At 35.0% G+C, this 14,011-nt stretch overlaps 1 long non-coding RNA gene across 1 annotated transcript in view; it reads right to left on the reverse strand.

The window, feature by feature from the left end:
• The window catches only part of LOC112150869, a 55,272-nt gene extending 43,894 nt beyond the window's left edge, over nt 1-11,378 (reverse strand). Inside the window, exon 1 of the long non-coding RNA XR_002920026.2 lies at nt 10,905-11,378. This is a non-coding gene — a long non-coding RNA (uncharacterized LOC112150869). The remainder of the gene's footprint in view (nt 1-10,904) is intronic.
• Between the last annotated feature and the right edge of the window lie 2,633 nt (nt 11,379-14,011).

Consider the following 14,011-nt stretch of genomic DNA (forward strand, 5'->3'; position numbering starts at 1 on the left):
TATTCTGTACATATAGAACATTTCTAAGAAATTTGAATATCATAGAAAAATCTATTAATTTCCATAAATTTTCAAAGAAAAGTAGTTTAAAGACACATCCCCATTTTAATTTTTAACTGTAGCATTTGTCTCATGATGGAGGACATGTAAAGGAAAATCAAATTAAAACTGCCTTTTATGAATCTTTATGTATTCAAATTGTTGTGAATCAGGCGCTGACGAAAAAAATGCCATCTGAAAAAGCTTGTAGTCGTGATGTAGAGGCTACAGTCGGCAGGCTCCACTCAGTTCTGATGCATCCACCTGTAGACAACTGGATCTACGTGCATCTTCATTTTCCTCATTGCTCGCCATTTTTGTTGCACGGGTAATATTAGGATGGGGTTGTGAGGGGTTGTAATCTAGGGAGAAACTAAGGGTTGATAGGAAATGAAGGCAGGCTCACTCCATGGCAAAAGTCACTAGGGGTGGGAGTATCCATCTGAGTATTGATAGTATTGATATCAAGGTGATGTAGCGCGTGATGAGATTGATACTTTTGTCACAGTTTTCTTTGATAATTACAGCAAAGAGGTCACATTTCCTTACAGAGTTCATGCAAGCGCTAGGTCAATTTTTTTTACAGTGTTGCCAGATTAAAAACAGCCAATTTAAGCAAATAACCACACTTCCCGATGTGGCAAATTGAGTAAACAGTGCACCACATCTAACCTATGTCCTCCCTGCACCATTGGAGAGCTGAGAGAGTTATCGAAGAACCACATATATGCACGCAATTGCATGTTTTTTTGTTGTTGGGTTGTTTATATTTTCAAATTTATTACAATGTTACTTTTGTTTTTTTTTTTCACAAGTGAATTTGATATTTTACTACTGCCTTTATTAAAAAAAAGGTTTGTGGTGCTGTTATGCTTATATTTTTTGCTTTTTTTTTTTTTAATTGTCCAAGGTACCATTTTCTTCTTATTATGATTGTCTTATGCCATTATTAGTACACATGTTCTATATTTGATGTCTGTTCAGATTGTTGTAATTAGCTAACAAACATTTTTGTTTGGCAAAAATTTCCTGCTTTCCAACATACACTTTATTAGCAATATATAAGCAATATATTTTTATGTATATATATATATATTTGTAATTATTCTATGATACAACATTTCAAGACAAAAGTATCAGTACTGGTATCAATATCAGCGATACTGCCCCTGTAATTACTTGGTATTGGATTGATACCCAGTTTAGTAGCATCACCCACCCTTACCGCCCACAACTCAGAGGTGAATTCCTGATGAGTTCCTGCAGCGTTGCAGAAACTATGTCCTATCGAAAACAATACACGTTTAGGATTTTGTCTAAAAATGGCATAATTATAATTTTAAAAAACTCAGGGGACGCTTTTACAATAGATCAAAAGATGATTGGAGTGGGACTTCAATTGATTTCAAGGATTTATTTGTTTGTTTTTACATAACTTTGGGTTTCAGCTCATAAAACCCACAATGACAGAATTTCAGAAAATTTGAATAATGTGGATAAATCACAATTTACTTTCCAGTTTTTGCAAAAATGTAAAGACATATATTATGATTATATCAAATCAATGAAAATAAAGTATTTTTGAAATCACAAGTCCATCTTTAATACTTTAATAGTGAAATCTGCATTTTTTTGCTAAATGAAATAGATTCTAAATATAGTATGTTTTTGGAAAATATATCAGTTTGTGCTTTTATTAGTAAGTTTTTAAAGGCTCAGCTAAGACGATCTCATTAATTGTGAAACTCTTACACAATGTGGCTATTGTATGTCCTGGTTTAAAGAAAAATATTGTGATAAAAGGAAGAGCCAGATTGAAAAGTGACCTGGATGGGAAAAAATTGTAAACATTTCAAGACCACCAAATGGCACAAACCTTGGATGCAAAGAAATACATTACAGTGTGCCGCATGCCGCATCCGTGTTCAAGTCCTTTGTGTTCCGGAATCGTCTAAGGAATTTGAAAGAAGTCTTTCACATTTGTTCCAAACATTACAGTTTGTGTGGTTGAACTACTCCTTTCACAGCATTTCATGACCTGCATGTTAAACCAAATTTCTCCTTGATCTCTTTTCATTTGTATGGATATCTGAACATGTGGGACTTTTTCATTTTTGTTAAAATTGCTGGAATATTTTATACACGTGCTTAAATTGTATTTTTATAATATAATTTATAATCTAATGTCTTTTAGAAAAATGTTTTTTTCCTCTTGAATAGTTACTCCGAGGATTTCAACTTTTTTCTATCCAGACAAAATCTATCTAATCTATTAACATAGATTGGATATTAAATGTTTTCCACATTTATAGCTTGATTGTTTTTTTGGTTTTCTTTGTGGCTAGTTTGCTCTGATATGTATGTTTTTGAGTCAGAGTAAGTGAAGTGGGAGTCAAGGAATCGATAGATGGAACCTGACAGCAGGAGATCCAGATGGTTGTAGCTACTTCCTCTGATGAAAAGTTCGGTGGCACCTGTAACTGCGAGCAGCTGGAAAACTTAAAAGGCGGGATACTAGAGAAAGATGTGAAGCTGCTGGCCACATATGAACCTTCATATGACTGAATTTAATCAGGTAGAACTATTAAAAAACAAGTGATTGTTTGAGCAATCTGCAAAAACGATTTGAGTAGAATTTCTGATTGTTTTATTTTGTAACTTAAATATATAATCGTATAACTTTTTTCTTTTTTTTTAGTGCAGGTTAACACTTTTACGTAATCCTGTTGTATTTTGGTGTGTGTGTGTGTGTGTGGTGTGGATTTACAGCCCACTGCTTCAGGGCAGCTGCACAGTGGTGCAGGGCAGAGTGGGGCCTGGTCAAGGCTGCTTCCTCCTCCTACAACTCTAAAGGATACAGCCTGCTGACAGATACCTGCTCTGAGCTGACAGAACACTTCCTCCTCCAAATTATGGACACATTTAGCTGACACACTGTATCCACAGTGAATTCACAAATGCACAGATGGCGGCTGGTGCTGCGCCGGGGCTGTGATGTTGCTGGGGTAGAGGGGCAGCTTCAATTGTCTGGAAAAGCTGAAGCATTCACAGATGAAAATAAAATCTGTAAGTGTAAATAATTTCTGGAGCTCATTAGTTTATTTTATAGTATATATTTATTTAACATGATTTCTGGAGTATACATACATATATAGTTTATATACATATATATAACATTTTTTTTTTGGCTACTGTGATTTCTAGTCTTAAGCAAACTAAAGGGAAGAAAAAAATGGTATGAATTCAAACCATAGTATACCAATGGGAGTTGAAGGTAAAGAGGTTTAAAAAACTGTTATAAGTAAAATACTTACAAGTTAAATAGAAAGTAAAAAAAGTCATATATATTTACATTTCAAAATGTAACTTTAAATACCCATCTACACGGGTATTGTAGTCATTTTCAGATTTAAAAAAATGGAAATGTAAAATTTGAAAATTCGAATAAAAAAAAAACGTTTAAATTTAAAATGTAAAACACTTAAATATGTTAAATAAATCTTTTTAAATACTTGTTTTTTATGAATTTGAGAGTTAAACATGTTCAAATAAGAGACATTTTTACTATTTTATGTAAATGTAACTTGTAAATGTCCGTATAAAACTTGCATAAAAATGAATAATCACAAAATTACTAACATTTTTTATGCTTGATAGATGAAAGATTTGGATACCTACAAGACTCTTTAAGCAACTGGAGGCTTTGCTATCAACGTTTTAATGTTTTAGCAAAGATTTGTAGCTCGGACTCAAACGGGCTGCAGTTAAATCAAATTCTAAGAGGCATCTGAGAACGGTCAAACCTCCACAGTTCCAGGTATTGCAAAGCCCCTGACTCTTCGTTTTATGGTAAACACAGCAGCAAGTGTTCTTATACTGTCACTTTTCATTATTTTTAGATTACGCCCTCCCACTGCAGGATCTCCAGCATTACAATTATTGGTAGTTTGGAGTCCAACTCTCGGTAATGCTATCTTTGCACTGTACATTGCAATGTCAGTCCGCTTGATGTCTGTTGGAGAGCTTTAGTGGATATTACATACTTTTTTTTTTTTTTAAGTAGATCTTCCAGCAGAACTTTTTTGCTCCGGTCTCCAAAAGGGTCCAGATGGATGGAAGCTCCAGTAGTTGCTGGGTGAACTCCCTACACTGCAGGAAACTGGTGGTTATTTTAGCCTTTTTGGAGGAATCAACTAAAATTGGGCAATAAAGTAAAAGTAATTCATTCTTATGTGATAAGATTTATCTTTCAAACCTCCAAAAATGATCTTTTTTTTTTATTCTAAAGCTCACAGAATATAAATTTAGGAGAAAAACAAATGAAAATTCACATTTTTTAACTGTACGATGTAGTTTTTGTTAAAGTCCCACTCCAATCATCTTGTAATCTTTTGTAAAAAGTTCTAAATCACATATGATTGTGCTGTTTGTAACAAAAAAAAAAAAATTAATTTTAAAGGACATAGTTTCTGCATAGCAGTTATTAGGTTTAAGAGGACTTGCGTCTCGCCTCGATTGTCAGTGAGACCAGGCGGCTGCAGGTGAACTGAGATGAAGGCGAAAGCTGAGCTGCAGCAAGACTGAACGAGAACAGGAAGTTGGAGTTGTCCTTAACATTCGGTTGAATTTTAATATGCCTCTCCTCTCTAACTTGATCTTTACTATTATGTATTTTATATTTATTTTTAGCATCTGTTCGTGGACAACAGATGAAAAATAACAGCTGGGTTAACTTAATGTGTACTGTCCCAGAGGAAAAAAAAAATAAATAAATTAAAGTTAACTTTTAAAGGCAACAATAACATACATAACCACAGATGATTGAAATATTGTTTATTTTCACATAAGTGAATCACTACTTTCTAGAAATAGTAATAAATATACAGATTTCCTTTATTTCCTTCATTTTAGGAATCACTTTAAACAACAAGAACTGTGAGGACACCGTTTCCCACAATCCATTGTTTTGAAGTCCTACCAGCATTAATCACAATGCCAGATTTCCAGCTGCATTTGCCCCTTTTTCGCTATATTTTTCATGATGATTGACATGTGACGTCAGAGCAAAAACTACCCAACATGCACCGCAATCCAGGTGATCTGCGCAGCGCTGCGTCTGCCTGCATGATCTCAAACACACCTCAGGAATTCACCTCTTAGTTGTGGGTGGTACTATTGGTGGGGAGTAAGTCTGCACTCATTTCCCATCATCCCTTTGTTTACACTCTCTCCCGCCTCACAACCCTAAGCTAACATTGGCAGTTCAGCATAAATGTCAAGTAATAATACGATAGGTTTAAGCTGGCCGCGAAAGTATGCGCGGTATCCGCTTTCTCCTGCAACTCACACCAGAAGCAGATTTTACCACAATAGTTGAGGGTTGCTAGAACTTTTTTAATGGGTAAATAAAAACTTGAAATTATTACCCCATGTTTTTTCTAAGAAGAAGCAAGTAGTTGGTAGGTCTCCACGTCTTTATTTATCTCTAAGGTCTATTTAAATACAAAAACATGATCGCATTTGTCAATTGCGGTGTTTTATTGTGAAAAATTGGTTATATTTTGAAATAAACCGGATTTTCTCATGTATCTTAACGTAACTTCCTGCCAGAATTTATGCGGTTCGCTTGTGGCTGGTGCACAAAATAGACAAGACGCTAAAACAGTCCACTGCATGGTGTGAGCCCGGAGGACCGCGGCACTCCGCGCCTAGTGTAAACCACACCATAGGTTAACAAGGGCACCGAATGGAACTGACCCTTATTCCGTGTCGCTTCCGCAACCAGTGTGAACATGGCGTTAGAGTTATCCAGCCGTACAGTTTTGAGCATTTTTCAAACGACATTTTCCTCCTGATTCACCACGATTTGAATAAGGAAGTTCTCTGAAAACACAGATTAAGTCTTAATTTTCTTTACGTAACAGAAACAAGTGAAAACACAATTTTCATTGGAGTGGGTCTTTAACTTTTCCTTCCTTTTGTATTTTGGTCTTCAAAAAGGAAGGAGTCAGAACAGTCAAAACAGAGTCTGTGAATCTCTTAAGTTCTGCTTCATTTGATAATTGATAGAGCGGGTTAATTACCTTGATCAAAGGTCAAGAGATTTGGTATTCTGCGGTTATGCTGTATGAACTGGACACGTCAAATGTTGATGAGATGAAAACCAAACGCAGTCATGGGACTTTGACCAATTAAGAACATTAAGAATGTTTCATTCTAATCGCCGGTGATATCAGTTGCAGACATCCACATTGAGCTTGATGAATATTCATTAAGCCTCCTCTGTGAGCCTGTTGAGCGCATATTAATATCAGAAACGTGTGTCTGGAGTCCAGAGACGTGATCACATTTCCCTCTAGCATCAATCCTAATATGTAGATGAATGCTCTTTTAAACCTAACAGCAGCCTCTGAGGTATATTTGATATTTCATTCATGTAAAGAAGTGCAGAAAAAGGAATAAATATGAAATAGCTAAAACAAACATACCCCTTATACCCATGTGTGAGCTCTCTTGAGGTTGTGCATAATTACACTGTGGAGCACCTTACTTCTGCATCGTTCACTACCTGCCAGCACGCCGCGCACAAACAACCGCTGCCGACTAAAGACGCACGGCGCTGTTTCTTTCGTCACAGAACTCTCTCTGGTCTATTTCCTCTCTTACACACATACACACTAATTAAATCACACAACAGTACATAGACAAGGGCATCAGCAAAGAGTGTGCGGCTCTGTGGCTAACCACATTTGCCACTGGGGAGACATCTTCTGACCCAGGCTGCCGAGGTGTTAATTGCCCTCCTGAGTTGGCAGAATTTTCAGGGTAAAAGGTGCTATCCTTGATGGATCAGCACTGTTGCCACCAGTGACTGATTCTTTTAAGTTGGATGTGTACCATGCATATCCTATATCTCATTAAAAGAGTCTGCAGGATGGGAGGTAGGGGGCTGTTGAAGGGCACATCAGAGAGGATAGACACATTTGTTTGCAGATGCTTGCATGGGCTGCATTCTTATCCACCAGTCCAACAGGCAACCACATGACAACAAGACGTTTGCATAAAAAAAAAAAAAAAAAAGGAAAAAGAAAAGTATCCGGCAGTAACGGCTCAGTTAGCACTAAACAGTTGGAGACTGATAGAGATCTGACAAACCCGTGACCTTCACAACCCTATTTTTACCATCAGCAACTGGAAGAAATTGTTGATTGTGAATTAGTTGTAATAGTGCTTTTTGTTGCACAGTGTGTCCTTGAGTTCTTGTAATTACAGCTCACAATACAAACTGCATTCCAGGTTTTCTTATTCCTTGCTCTTAAGCCTCAGTGCTGCTTGACCCAAGGTTTGTCGCGTCTCAAGTACTGAAGCAGGTTGACGGCGCACAAGTTATTGGTTGTTATTGAAATCATGGAGGCCCAGTATCATGCATGCATGGTAATAATAAGCGTCGGAACATAATTGCTTCTCAAGAATGATCCAATGAAGTGTGAGGATCTTACAGCAGTGGTTAAGTGCAGTTATGTTCTCAACGATGGCTTGTAGTTCCCTAGAATGGATCGATGTCTGTTTATAACTATCAATTAACACAGTTAAACAGGATTTTAATTTGATGCATTGTTTTGTTTTGTTTTTTATTTTGTAATCTTTGCTTTACACATGATATAAAGCTACTATAAAGTTTTAAAGCAGTTTAAAAATATATTTGTAACAGATGTTGTACGTTACAGCTTCCAACTCTCTTTATTTTTGTCTGGTAGGGTTAAAGAATAACTTTTAAATAGGATTTAGAAGTACAGATGAAACAAAATCCCTCTTTTTAATAGGCTAAACAAAAAAAATAGAGTTAAGATCTCCCTTTTTCCCATTAAGATGGGTTATTAGGATTTAGTAGTACAGGTTAAACGGAAATTAACCTTTTTTAATAGGCTTAACAAAATATATATATATATATGTATATTTATTTTTTTGTTTTAATGCAATGTACATCCATACAGATGGGTCAAAAATTGAGATAAAATGACTTAATTTTAAACTGGTGAAAATTGTTTGATCTCACTCAGATTTTTTTTTCTTTTAAAAAAAATTCCGTGGTTTAAAATGTTTTGTTTGGTTTCTAACTACAATATCCTGCCGGTTAGGGTTTGTCAGTCATTAATTGTAATTTTATGGAATCATATTTTTTTGTAAACGCTTTTATTCTCTTTTTAGGATGTTCCTCATCCATAGCACAGAGTAATTCAACGAAAGATCAACGTTTGGGAACTTCTCACTGAAAAATACCAAAATTAACATGTTTATATGCACGGCTGTTTGCATTTGTGTGTAAAATAATGTACACAACGTACACAATTTTGAAGGTGCAAATCGCATTCAGCACAAGCTGCACAAGTTTAAACCACACATAATCTCAGAAAAAAATATATATTTTTGCTTCAGTCACTCAAGTTTGTACGTTTTAAAAGACTCCCATTAAGGAATATTTTTTTAGTAAGTAAAACACATTTCATAAATTGTAAAAAGAAAAAAAATCTCAAGATACATCAATATTAGCTACTTATTCATCTTTAGATTTAGAGAATGCAGAACTGAACAACACAGAGCAGAAACTCTACAGCCTTTAATTATAACATAAATAATCTGTTGTTTAGACAAAAAACTGCAACTAAAATGTTTATATTTGACTTTTAAATTGTAGCTTTCTAACATGTAAATGCTAAAAGAAACCAGAAAACATTAGTGTTGATGCATGCTGTTGAACATTTTGGGACACGAAAAGATGAGCCTACCTCTGAATGTTCACATTCATCCACAAATCATTCATTTTGGCCTTGAGATTTTTTTTTCTCTGATATTATTGATTCAGGAGAGAAAGGAATTCATTGGTGCAACCAAGAGCAGCAAAACATGGAAACTGTCGGTACAACATTTGTAAAACGTCCAAAAAATAGTAATGAAGTGCTTTTATCGTGTAAATAGGTTTTAACCCAAAAAAGTGAATATTTTTGTTTTTTGTTATCTTTCAAAGCATATCACCTGTTTTATTGTTTTAAGAAATACCTTTTTTATCTTTGTCCAGTTAAAAAAAAACTATTGATCTAAAATAAGTATTGTTGTTGGTTAGCAAAAAAGAAAATAAGAAGGATAAAGAAGTAATAACACAGACTCACAGAATTAGGGAGAAATCTGTACAAACTGGCTGAACAGAAATGCTCCTCTTTAGAGGCTGCACCTCCTGCATGGTTCCAGGCCCGGTTCTGTCCTCCTGCTCTCCACATGCTAAGGAACAAGCTTTTGCTTTTTCTTAATAAATCCTGCTCTGAATTTTTTTCATCTCAGAAAAGCATCGAGGAAATGTATTTAATACCATCTTTCAGTTATTTAAAGGAATAGATTCACATATTTGTGCTTCACCGTGACGTACACCGACGCCACGCAGCGAGGCTGAATACTCTAAATGATCATTTTGGGTTTGAGGGTGTTTGTCTGTGAACGATTGACAGATGACGCGTCACAGGTGTACCCCGCCTTCACCCAGGTGGGATAGGCTCCAGCAACCCCATGACCCTGCACAGGAATGAGAAGATAGATGAATGGATCTCTCCCTGCTTGAAATTTTGTTCTAAAAACTGACAAATTATGGGGTTATTCTTGGAAGCAGCCGTTGTGATCATGTTTAATCTAAACTTCCCTCTGCAGGAAAGAAAACGTATTTATATTACAACTTAATTAAAAAAATATGTTTTTCTGAACTCAAATTGGTTACTAATTGTTTCAATTTAAGTCAAATGCAATAAATAAGAATAAAAAAATAATTGTCCTTCAGTGATATTTTCCCCCTAAGAAACATCTCAACACCGTGTGTTTCCATGTTAATTATGGTTAAGTGTCACATGAATCAACATGAAAAATTAAATACTAAAAGCTTAGTATTGTATTCACTGGACAAAATATTCCAAATATAAAAAAGTAAACAATGCATTGGAATTTTTGTTTTGGCAAGTGTTTTTTTTTTTTTTACATTTAGTAAGACATTAGAAAATATTTTAAGCATGAGAAATCTTTTTTTGACAAATTTTATACTGTGAGTATTATTTTATTTTGAAAATAGTATTCACATATGGGAGATAAAGACGGGTTTCCTGCTTCTTTAAAATTTAGACAACACTGCCATCTAAAGGCAGATATACAGACTATCTGTTTACATCATATTTCAACAAAAGTCCTTCCCATATTTTTTTAAATTAATGTATAATAAACATGCAAGATTCGCTTACTCTCCTTGATTTAGATTTCTTGCATACCAATATAAGTCTTGTGTTAGTTTTTGTTACATATCTTTCCTTTGCTCTTTTTTTCAAGTTTTAATACAACTTTAAAAAAAAATGTGATTTTTGATGTTTATGAATTTAAAGTGTTATTCTAATTAGAAAATGCCCAATTGTAAAAGCTGAATGAAAAGATCAATTCATAATTGACAGTTCAGGACTATCAGACATTTGTAACACTCTACAATAAAGCGAAGAATTACAAAAAAAACAAAAAACAAAATAGGGTATAAATGTATGTCTTATGGATAAAATATAGAGAGTTATAGTTTGTTTTCTTTGTTTTTATGCAAACCCCCCAAAAATCCAAAACAACTTAACTATATGCCTTTTTTCCTTTATCATTTTTTTCCATTTCTTCACAAACTCCACAATTCCTTCCCCAGTCCTTCACCCAGATGTGCCAAAGTCTATATACATTAGTCCTTATATACACAATCACTGCATCCCTTTGGCGTCCTCCTCATTTGTGATGGAAGCAGTCTAAGGAGAACGCGGATTTTCACCGTCCTGTCCACAGGATCCCAATATGGAGCTTACCGGATGTCTGTTGACGAAGAATGGGAAGGTCTCACCAAATAGCAGCTGAAATTCCACCTTCTTCCATTGAATGATACTCTTCTCCAATGTCTCGGTAATCCATACTAAAAGGTTTTCTGCAGCAGTCGACGTTGTGAGTGGCTGACTCCGGAATCCTCACTCTAGTCAGGCCTGTTCCAACCTTTTCCCAGAGACTCGCTTCCCTTTTGAAATGTTTGTCATCAGTGGTACACCTGTGTGACAGGAAGTCCCCTGGTAGCCATGTTTGTGGTCCAAATGTTCAAATGTAGTAAAAAGTCCACCACCATTCAAACATAAACTCAAAAAAAATAACATACATACTAGACCTTTTAAACTTGGGTTAACACATGGAAAGTCATTACTGAAATATACATATATTTTCTAATCATTAAAAGACATTCCTATTCTGTTCAAAAAAAAAAAAAAACATATGTGGCAATGCTACACATTGATGGGCCAAACTTTGAATATCTAAACAAGAATTTGAAAACAAATTTGAATAGACAGGTAAATAAATAAATCATCTTGAAAATTTCAAAACATTTGCACCATATATAAGACAGAACATTAGAGAAGTGCAGTTCATTTAAAGAACAAACTACAATCTCTCTGAATCAATTTTAAAACAAATAAACAAAATATTTTCAAAAGGACTTAGTGAGTTCATATCATATATATGATGTATCATAAGTTAAAATGTGAATTAGATGAATGCATAAATGACATTAATAGACTGACTCAGCACAGTAAAAACCATGAGGACAGAAGGAAAGGTTGGCTGTGGTGGTCAGTAAAGAACCTGGTCTGGTCTTGATGTGAAACGTCGCCTGAGACAAAACCAACGCAGTCACCAGCTGTTGTCATTCTGCAAAATTCTAACAATGTGGGACAGAATTCTGCTTTATTACCTGATATTATGTTTAACTTACAGGATTCATTACTGAATATAAGTCAAATTTGTATAGTCCCTTATTTACTTTTGCAGTGCTTACTTTTATGTATGACAGAGAAAACACAACCTTTTCAAGTCAGCAGGGATGTACATATATTTAAATAGTTTATCTCCGAGGTGCTCCTGAGCCATACATTTATAAACTTAACTAATCTAAGCTAAATAAATGCTAATTTAATAACCCTTATTTAAAAAAAATAAAATTTTTCTTTAGCCAGAGAGCCACTATGGAGAGGTTAAAGAGCCGAAAGTGACTCCAGCTCTAAAAAGTGTGTTTATTTTGTGTTAATAGGACATTTTTTTGTGATTAATTTATTGTTTGTGTTATTTATAATGTCGCCTTTTTGCTTTTTGCTTAAAAAAAGGAACAGATTATGTAAGATTTTTTGTCTTCATTCTTTTCTATTTGTTCAAGCCTGAAGAATGACTGATGTATGTTTCCCTGTAAAAAGGGCATGAACAATAAACCTTTCATTCATTCATTCATTCATTCAAATTGACCAAATTCCTAATAATAAGTTAACATATTTTGAAAGTTTTAATTTTTTTACCTAAATATTATTTAATGAGTACAATTATGCACTTTATTAAAAGGGTAGGTTGTGTAAAAACTGCTTTACCCATGGTGCATCTTGATTGACGGTTTTCATTACAAGAAAAAAAAGGGAGTTTTGTCAGCAGGAAAATGTCCGTAAACGTAACTATAGGCTGTCACTAAAATTGTGTCCCGCAAAGCAACATTTTTCTCATCTATTTTCATTTTTATTTTTCTGTATGCAGCCTTTGCTTCAATTAAAAATCCAGCAGGTAGATCCAGGTGGACTTATTCTCAAAACATGGCGTGTTTTTAGCTCATTATAAGGTACTTACCTGGCAATAAAAATAATAATAACAATAATCATAGACTAAATTGCTTTTTTAACAATTGAAAGGTTTTTTTTTTAATAAAATCATGCTAATCGTTGTAACCTGAAGCCCACTGAGCCTTAAACCAATCATGACAGAGCATTTATTGTATCTTTTCTAATTATATATGTGTGACTTTATACTGCAGTCAGTACCCGCATCAGTATGTTTGCAGCATACAGCCCTCACTGGGCTCCTTCTCACTTGTCTGAACTCATGGCTCTTTCCTCTAAAGACTCTGGTCTTCTGGGTCTATAAGGAGTGTTGCCGCCCAATGGGGATGTATCAGAGGGCAAGGCGGCTGGGGGAGCAAGCGGAAGAGCGGGAGGAATAAAAGAGGTGGTGGAGGGTCAAATCACTTTGTGGCTGAAGAGCGCTATCATTTACTATAATTCAGGTCCTGTCACACTGAAGGAGAGAAAAGGTGAAGTGGTGTGGAGTGTCCTGACTCCCATCTGTCTTTCTCCCCCCAACACCAATACAAAGATGATGGCCACAGCTGACAGAGGGAGAGAATGGAGAGAAAAAATGCTATACAGATGATAGATTTAGAAAATAGTTGATTTTATTAGCTTTTGCAGAATAATACATGTATAATATAGCATTACATAAATCAAATCTGTGTCATGGAAGCACTAAAACTTCCAAAAATGTAGTTTATTTCAGCTAAAGTTGATTAATGGAATTAATGGAACGTCCGTAGAAAGTTTTACAGTATAAACAGTGCGATGTTTCTGGTCAAAAATGATCACCTGTGAACTTGTTGGGATGCACAAACATGCTCTCTACTTATGTTAAAGAAAAAGAGGTTGCAGAAAAGTCACTTTCCAGAGATTAAATGGGTCCAAAAAAGAAAATCCCAGCACAGTATCAGAGGCAGCAGAGAGAGTTTCAGAGACGAGCAGTGGATGAACATCTCTTGGACACAAGCTGGAAACTGAGGATGTAAAAAATGTATTGAAAAAAAATAATCCAGTAGAGTAACCAAAGTATCAAGATAATCACATAAGAACAAGATTATGTTGGTAAAAAGGTTTAAAATCAACCAGGAAGTAAAAAATCGATTTTTGGCAAACTTTGTCAGTTTCTCTTCCTGTTGTGCTCTTTACTGTCTTTGCCTTCTTATGTTCATGTGATGCAAGCAAAAAAGAAAAAAAAAAAAGCTTGCAAAAGCTTGTTTCAGTTACAATTGGCTGAAGGTGAACCACAGTGAGAGGTCTTGAGTGCA

This window comes from Oryzias melastigma, linkage group LG4, assembly GCF_002922805.2.
Source record: "Oryzias melastigma strain HK-1 linkage group LG4, ASM292280v2, whole genome shotgun sequence".
NCBI classification, from domain to species: Eukaryota; Metazoa; Chordata; class Actinopteri; order Beloniformes; family Adrianichthyidae; genus Oryzias; species Oryzias melastigma.